This window comes from Simochromis diagramma, unplaced genomic scaffold, assembly GCF_900408965.1.
Source record: "Simochromis diagramma unplaced genomic scaffold, fSimDia1.1 OVJJ01000602.1, whole genome shotgun sequence".
Classification (NCBI taxonomy): domain Eukaryota; kingdom Metazoa; phylum Chordata; class Actinopteri; order Cichliformes; family Cichlidae; genus Simochromis; species Simochromis diagramma.
The window spans coordinates 12,217,840-12,226,713 of NW_024387040.1; positions in this window are offsets into that span (position 1 = coordinate 12,217,840).

Here is an 8,874-nt window from a genome sequence, read left to right on the forward strand (position 1 = left end):
CAACAGTTCCCATGGCAACTTGTTCTGTGTTACAGGAGGTGCTGTGTAGTCTTGTGGTATCCAGCAGGGGGTAACATTAATGACTTGTATCTGTGGCAACACCAGCGGCAGTCTCATCAATTCACACCAATTAGAAAAACAGTCCACTGCTCCAGTCTGTCTCTTAGTGTGTGTGTATGTATGTGCATGTGTGTGTGTGCTGGGAGGTGTTTAGGTGATTAAGAGACAAAGGTAGGAAGTAAGTGAGATGCTTTTACGAGCAATATAATGCATCAAGCACCTGGCAGGCATTCTTGTCTTCTAACTTAATGGAAGTTTCGATTACCGATGTGCTACACAAGAATCAGAACAAACAACGGACATTTTTACTTTTTATTTCTTTTATTGTTGCTTGTCTCCTCGTGCCCTGTCAAGTATTTGGACTCGACATTTGAGTTGATTTTATAGATTAAGACATCACAACTTTTGTATACAGAAAAACATCATGACAAAATCCATTAAAGTGAAGCAGTAGAAAACTTTTGTCTCCCTTTTGTCTTCAAAACTATTTCACATTAGAAAAATCACACGGCACAAACAGAAATGTCACAAAAAGCATAGGCTACTGATAATATTTCCCCGTGCACCAGGCATAGCGGAATTGGCTTGATTTGTCCCCAATATACCTTTTACTACTCGTGCTAGGAAATTCATCCGGGTAGGAATTTTCTCCAGGACCCAGGTCAGATTGAGTACTCTTTCTTTTCATATTGCTATTATGCGCTGCATTGTTTCACTCCCACCATGACTATGTCATTTCTTTTTCGCCTTCTTCTGTTTTACCGGCAGTTGGCAACCCATTTAATTGGAGCAAGAAATTGCACTGCCCTCTAGTGGAAGAGAATGTAATTGTTATTCCAGGTGAAACCCGATAGTCTTTCACGGCACACCTGATCATTTCTCACAGCACACCTATGTGCCGCGGCACAGTGGTTGGGAAACACTGAGCTAACTGACTTTTTGCCAGCTTGTGTAAAATGTAAGTATCCCTCTTGAAAAGATTTTGTTCAATCAGATGGTTCACAAGGCTGCACAAAAAGGTTCAGGTGCTTTGCCCTAATTATAAGACTAATTGTTATAAGATAGTTATAGATTATTTTATTGATGTATTTATTTTTTAGTAAATAAATCTTACATGGACTCCAAAGAGCTAAGTGATTTCAACTATTAGCTGTGTTCACGATAACTGTTAGAGTTGTGTTATGCAGCTCAGATAGCCCAGGTTAGCTGTCAAATAGATATTTTGATGAGTCACATTTTCTATTTTCTATTTTATTTTTTTTTTTTTTAAACACCTTATACTTGATTTGTTTTAGCTCTAACATTTGGATATCTAGACTAAACTTAGCTATACAAAGACTAATTTTTGAGATTGGGTTTTTGATTCTCCAGTTGTTTTACCTATATTTGTGATTAGAGAAGCTCTGAGCTCTGTTGGTCGCTTTTATCCAGTACGTAAGAGAGCACAATCACCCCTGCTTGACTCTCTCAGTGTTTGTCGAGCAGTTATGAGTAATAAGCCCATACCTGACTTGGTGCCATTACATCACTGACTTGTGATAAATCTACTTTAGTGGCCAGTGTAAAAACGACATCTAGGGTGATTAAACCACTGATTTGTCACCTGGAGGCTATCTTTGTTAAACACTACCACACTAATCTGCACACTTGAGTAAATCAACTGACACATTGAGCCCAAGAACCACTGAAAAAGAGGCAATGTACTGTCTATGAAAGCATCTAATTTGTAAGATTTTTTACTTCTATTTTCTTTACTTCTGCAGGTTCCACAAAGTAAAGGAAAACTGAAGTGAAAGGTAAAAAGAAATTGTAACCTCTACATATTTTTATATGTCATAATTTTTCTTTTTTTTTAATATTTTTAAGTTCTATGCTGGTAAATGGCCTGCGTTTGTATAGCGCTTTTCTAGTCCCTAAGGACCCCAAAGCGCTTCACACTACATTCAGTCATTCACCCATTCACACACACATTCACACACTGGCAAGCTACATTGTAGCCACAGCTGCCCTGGGGCGCACTGACAGAGGCGAGGCTGCCGGACACTGGCGCCACCGGGCCCTCTGACCACCACCAGTAGGCAAACATGGGGTTAGTATCTTGCCCAAGGATATTTGGCATGCAGCCAGGAGGCAGCCTGGGATCGAACCACCGACCTTCTGATTAATGGCTGACCTGCTCTGCCACCTGAGCTACAGTCCTAATGAAATGCTGAGTTTTCATAAGTTGTATCAATAAGCTGCAGTAGATTGGCAACGTGTCCAGTGTGTACCACGTCTGTGTCCCTAGAACATCTGGGATAGGCTCCAGCCCATCCATAACCCCGATCTGGATAAGCAGAAGAAAATGAATGGATGGATAATTGAGTTCCTGTGTATTTTTTACCACAGAAAATGCATTTATTGCCTTCATAACAAAGCACAGCTGTGCTTTGTTTGATGTCATTATTAGCTTCCTTTTGTCAAACATTTGCCCTCATAAACATCTACATTCTGAAAGCCGGGCTTTGTTAATTAGATACTCGAATTGTCCAGAGGGACCTCTTCTGATGTTTATGTAAGTATCTGTGCTCTTATTATAGTCAGTGATTTTGTTGACTCATCCTGCACTCCAGGTACAAAATAACTGTCAGTCCTTCCCGTCTAGATGGTTCTGAAGAGGTTGGTTTCATCATACAGCTATGGTACCATTTTGCCCATTGTGAATAGATTCTAGTAATAGTATGTGAACAGTATTGTCTCAAATTTTAAGATTCTCAGCTAAAGTTGAAGAAAATTGCTATGTCACAATATGCAGATTTGATCCATTCTTATTGAGCATGGTAATCAGCCCTCCTGATTTGTCAAACTGAACAGCAAAAGGCTTTTGAGTGGATGTCTCTTAGCACAACATCAGCTCTTCTGCTGAGGCTCAGCCACAGTCTGATGTCTAGGCTGGCAAACAAACACCTTCCCTTTGTTGTTTACTACATTCTCCCTAAGTGGAACTGATAGCAAAGGTTACAAAAATGACAGTTTTTTTTCCTGCTGAGCTAAAACGTGTCCAGCAGAGGGCAGGGAAAACCTGGGGCCGTTTTTTGTTTGATGTACAGATTAAACTCTCTTTCTGATAGATGAAAATAGCTCTTCTAAGATATTACACTCTGACCTTTGAGCCAAGTGGATTTTTTTCAGACACTGCTGAAATCACTGGGCCTCTTCCATTGTTTCTTATTAAATTTATGATCACCTGTCTCAATCATTTTGTTCTGCCCTTTTCTACTGCAATCATAAAGAGAAGCAGCGTGATCATGTGATACGCCTTTTATCTGCATCCGTCTGCATCAATCTTCTCTGTTTCTGTCCGGTAACTGTAATCAAATCTTTGAGTCTCTAAGAGGCCATGAAAACGACTCTACTGTATTTCTCCACCCATGCACCTCCCTTTGACCTCCCTCTTCCATCACCCCCATTTATAGCATCCTGCCTGGCCTCATGAGCTAATGCCCAAATGACATTTAGAAATTACAGATGCTGCTGACCACCGAGAAGATGCTCCGACTGGATAGACAGAAATAGCGGATATGATAAAGATGGATTGAAAGAGGGAGATGGAGATAGTGAAAATGATTAAAATGAAGGCATTTAAATGAGTACAGAGACGCTGTCCTTGATGAGCAGAAACCGCCGTTAATAGTATGGTGTCTTAAAATTTTAAACATCACTTTCACGAAGATATCTAATTTAAAATGTTATTTAAAATGTAAAGAGTCAGAAACTTTTGTTCTGCATCAAGAAGTTTAATTTTGAACAGATTAGTTATTTATCCTGGAGTAACCACGAGACTGACGCAGCCATCACCCACTGGTTAGTGAAGTCCTGTTGTGAAGCCTCAAGCTGAGTGTTTTCACAGGACCCTTTGTGGTGTTTTGAAACTAGCTGTGACTAACAAAGGATGACTCTGCAATATGAGTGTGCAGATGATTTTTCACCCAATCTCAATCGCACAATTGACCTGGCCTAAAGAAAACCCTACTTTATCCTCCTTTTTTACTCTATTAAGGACCATAATTTGTATAAGCTCATCATATTATACTGAATGTGATGTGGGATAAGCAGCATAGGGCATAAACTCATGAGATTTGGGTTTATTGTTTGTACTAGTGTTTAAGATCATCTTCTCACCAAACTAAAGCTACATCCATCTTTCATATACAGTCTGTTCCTAGAGGCATATTTGGTTGGTTGGACAGTGAATTTGTGGCACCTATCAATAGTTCCCCCTTTTTACGGTCCTCCAAAGGGCTCAATCAATACATGTAAATTGTATTGTGAAGATCGTTCACCAAAATGGGTTTGATCACTTTCAGTCATGTGAAAAAAATATTTTTTTACACAGGATTAGTAGCATCTAAGTGCTTCTAGTCAGATGCCTTTGATTAACTGATCATCAGCAAGTGTGAACACCTCTATAAAAGCAGACATTTTGGCAGTTTTTTCAGGTTTCTGTCAAGGAGGAACAATATCAGAAATGATTTTAAAGAAGTCATTGTTAATGCCCATCTGGGATGGGTTATCAGCTCATTTCCAGAGAAACGGAAGTCCATCATTCCACAGTGAGAAGGATTATTTACAAGTTGAAAACAATCAAGATAACTGCCAATCTTCCCAGGAGTGGACAGCAAATTCACCCCAAGGTCAGACTGCAATGCTCAGAGAAACAGCAGAAAAATCCAGAGCTATCTCAGACTCTATAAGCCTCAATTAGCGTATTATAGGTTAAAGTTTATAACACTGCGATTAAAACAAAGACTGAACAAGTTTGGATTTCTTGAAGGGCTTGCCAGGAAAAAATCTGCAGCTAAAAACAAACCAACCAACAAAAAACTACAAACCTTCTGGAACAATGTTGCAATCTGTCCAACAGCTAAAGCTTGGTCCAGACTGGGTCTTGATCCTAAGAGCAGTAGCAAACATAATGTGTTCTAATGACCCAAAGTCCAAACCTCAAGCCAAACTTCAACCCAACTTAAATGTCAAGCTGTGCATAAATTAATCAAATCCTGATGAACAAAAGCAACATTTTAAAGAAAAGTGGGCCAACATTTTTCAGATGACTTTAATTGCAGATAGTCATTTTTTAAAACACTTTAATTAGACTTACTTCTTTCAGACCATCTCCAGCCTCTTTTGGGTTGAAATGTAAAATTCATCTGAACACCACCGAGCACCTGTTAACACCCACAATCTGCAGATTTGGTAGATGTAAATTGAAAGAGCTGTCAATCAGAGTCTATACTAATTGCTGTTATGGCTGTTTAAAAGATTGAACATGATTAGTCATTTGTTTTTAGAAGTGGGTAGATCTGCTGCGTCCCATTCTGGCACGCATATCTTCCCACCATAACTGGAGATAGATAAGTAAATAAATAATACAGAAGGATGGGAAATAGAAACGAAAAGACAGTCTCTTTATTAATGGATGGCCTCCACCAAAACAGATGGACTGGGGGATGGGAGGGGTGGAAGAAGAGGAGGACGGGAGGGTTTGGATAAGTACGAACTCAGACAGGAGCCCTTTCATGAATATCTGCCCGGCGTCCATATAGGTTTTGTTAGTAATGGAGGATAGACGTCACAGATGGGCAAACATGAGGCAAAATGAAATGCATATTTCAAATATGGACACAAACTACATAACAGCCTGTAGATGTAAAATCCTTAGTGGTGCTGTCCTCTTGTCAGCCTGTGCCATATTCCCCTCATCTGTCCATCTTGTGCATGCTTTAAAGTGTATGTGTTGGCTTGCACTTTTTAACCCCTGGAGGATTTCCCCCTCCTTCAACTCTGTAGGTGCAGAAAATAGCCTGACAACAAAATGGGGCTATATACTTTCAAAAGATTCCATTCATTCTCTCCACCTTCCTCTTTCTATCCTTCACACACGCTATTCTGATTTCTATTAATCTTTTAGCGACACTAATTACTACTTTTGTTATCAGAAACTGCCCCGAGCCCCCTATATCTCCGCAGTCCTTCATTTTCTATTCTGCTCTTCCGTCCTCCCCGGGGAGACGCTTATTCATTCCTTCACTGCTCGTCTCTCGCTAGACTGGTAATGGGGATTAAAGGCTAATTGAGGCCTAATTGAATAATGGATTAGGACATGAACATAGTTGTTTTTTTCAGTTTTATTGAACTTTTTCTAAGAAATTATGGCATTCTGTTTGTCTCAGCAGACTTTACCTGTAGCTACATGTGCATGAAAACTATTGAAATCCTGGTTGAATTGACAGGATGTGTAATTGTATGCTAACCATATTTTTTAAGTAATGTGCAAAAGTCTTGAGCTACCCCTAATGTCTTTCTATATTTTGCTTCCAAGGAATCAGACTTTCTTCTATTTTTTAATTATCTGTAAAACACATTGGAGGCTCTGCCATGGGTTAGGGCTGCACTTTATACAGTGGTATTAGGGATCGCTTCAAAATTGATGTAATTATTAATGCAGGAAAGTACAGTCAGATTTTGATCTACCATGTGATACCATCTGGAAAGCATCTGATTCAAAATGGCTTCTTTTTCATGACAATAATCCCAAACACAATGCCATACAGTAAAGGCATACCTGGACAGAAAAACAGAGTGGAATACCAGTCATGGATTGGCCTCCCAAAAGCCTCCACCTCAACATTATTGAAGCATTGTTGGATCATCTTGACAAAGAACTGAACAAAAGACGGCCAGCATCCACAGAAGAGGTTTCTACCATAATATTGGATATTCTAACATGGCAGTCTATAAAGACTGACTATAAACTGAATGTTAAAAATGAACATAGCCTTCATGACATCACCTACTATTTTTGGAATTTGCATTGTGAAGCTTCAGGATATTGTGCTAAATTATCAGCTTGTGAGCACAGAAGATGTCACAGTAACAGCAGGCAGATCATTGCTTTAACTCCATTTGTTTTTGCACCTGTCAGTCAAAGCAGCCATGCCCCAATCTTTTCACCAGGCTGTGAACACGTTTTTTTTTTTTTTGTTTGTTTGGTTGGTTGGGGTTTTTTTTTATGATGTTTAGCATTTCAATATGGGAGTCTGTTTCAATACACAATTTCAGGAACTGAAGTTTATGGCAGCTCAGCATTAGCTTCATCTTTCAGATCTAGGTGATAGTGGCAACCAAGATTTCATGTTGCAGGACATAGAATTCTGTGGGTAAAAAAAAAAAACCCCAACAACAACAAAGACACAGAAAAAACAAACAAACTCTTGTTTTTGTGATAAAGTAGTCTGGTATAACTAAAATTCTTTTTTCCATCATTTTATTAGAAATGGTGATCTGTTTTTATGTTGCACTCTGCACAGCAGTAAAACAACATGTGACCTTTTGGAGAAGTTGGAGATGTGCGGCCTGTTGCTTCCATCCTTTCATTTTATGGTTAATGTCGACTGCTCCGTATTCTTCCATTAGCTACTCTTTGTAATATTTTAAACCAATCCACTGTCCAAAAATGCTGAAAAGGCCAGTTATCCTACTTTGTAGAGGCATTTTCCCTGAACGACAGAGGTAAGCTTTACTCTTTCTAACAAACCTGTTGCATTTGACTGCTTTAAAAAGTCAGCTGGTACTTTGTCCTTGTCAAACATTTTTCTAATGAGAAATCTTCTGGCTACATGTGATGAAGGTTTTTTTTTTCCACAATTAAAAGAAATCAGCATTGCTTTATCCACCTTAGTAACCTTCCAGTTCTTTTTGGTGTTGTGGCGCTTGGTATTGCATTTCTTCTGTTTTAAGATTTTAAATTTTAAATTGTCCACTCCAAACATTTAGGGGGTCTGCTACGCGTTTCCTAATTATGACCTACTTAATTTCCATTGACATTTCATGAATCATGATCCAATGTAGTGAAGCAAAAAAATAAAATGACAAAAACTGCATCCAAATACTTGGACCTGACAATATGGACATACTTTGGCCAACGGTTTAGTCATAACTGTGTTACCTGATCAGGGATACCGCCATATATTTAGCACCTTCAAGTCTAAGGTCACAGATCACAGTTGTAACAATGCGGTTTGCCCATTCTGGGTTGGGAATGAGTTATTGCTGCTGAGCAGTTCAAATATATCAGGGTCTTGTTGAAGAATGGGGGAGAGAGTCTGGCAGCAACCGGACAGATGGATTGGCACAGCATCTCCATGGATGTGCTCCTCTGGATCCAAAGGAGCCAACTGAAGTGGACCAAACATCTGATTGGAATGCCTCCTGGGTATCTCCAGGAGAGCTGTTCTCGATATATTCAGCGAGATATATCGAGATTTTGGGAAAGACCAAGGACATGCTGGAGAGATTATGCCTCAGTGTAAGAGAACCTCAGAAAGTTTGGGCATCTCCACTTAACTGCTGCCCCCACGAACTGGACACAAATAAGTAACAGGATAAAAAAAAAAGAAATGTATGGCTTAATTTTACTAGATTAAAATGTTTAAGATTGTCCCTTTAAGCAATTGTGGGTTTAGTAGCTCAAGATCTTCTAGTAAGCTACTACATAAGCGTATAACACTGAGATGGCCCTTCCTTGAACTGAGGGTTGATGGTGCCTTTGGAAAGATGAGCTTTTCCATCCATTCATCAGACCTCACGATTCCGATCAGTTGCTCACATTACCAGCATATCGATGTTTACTGTGTGACGAATTGGGTCTTTATATGTGCTAACAGGAAAAATTTGTGATATCCAGACATTTCATCTTGGATGTTAAATAACCTCAAATCAAACATACCAGATAATCGAACCACCTCTGACATCCTGGGAGAAAACGAGCAAAAG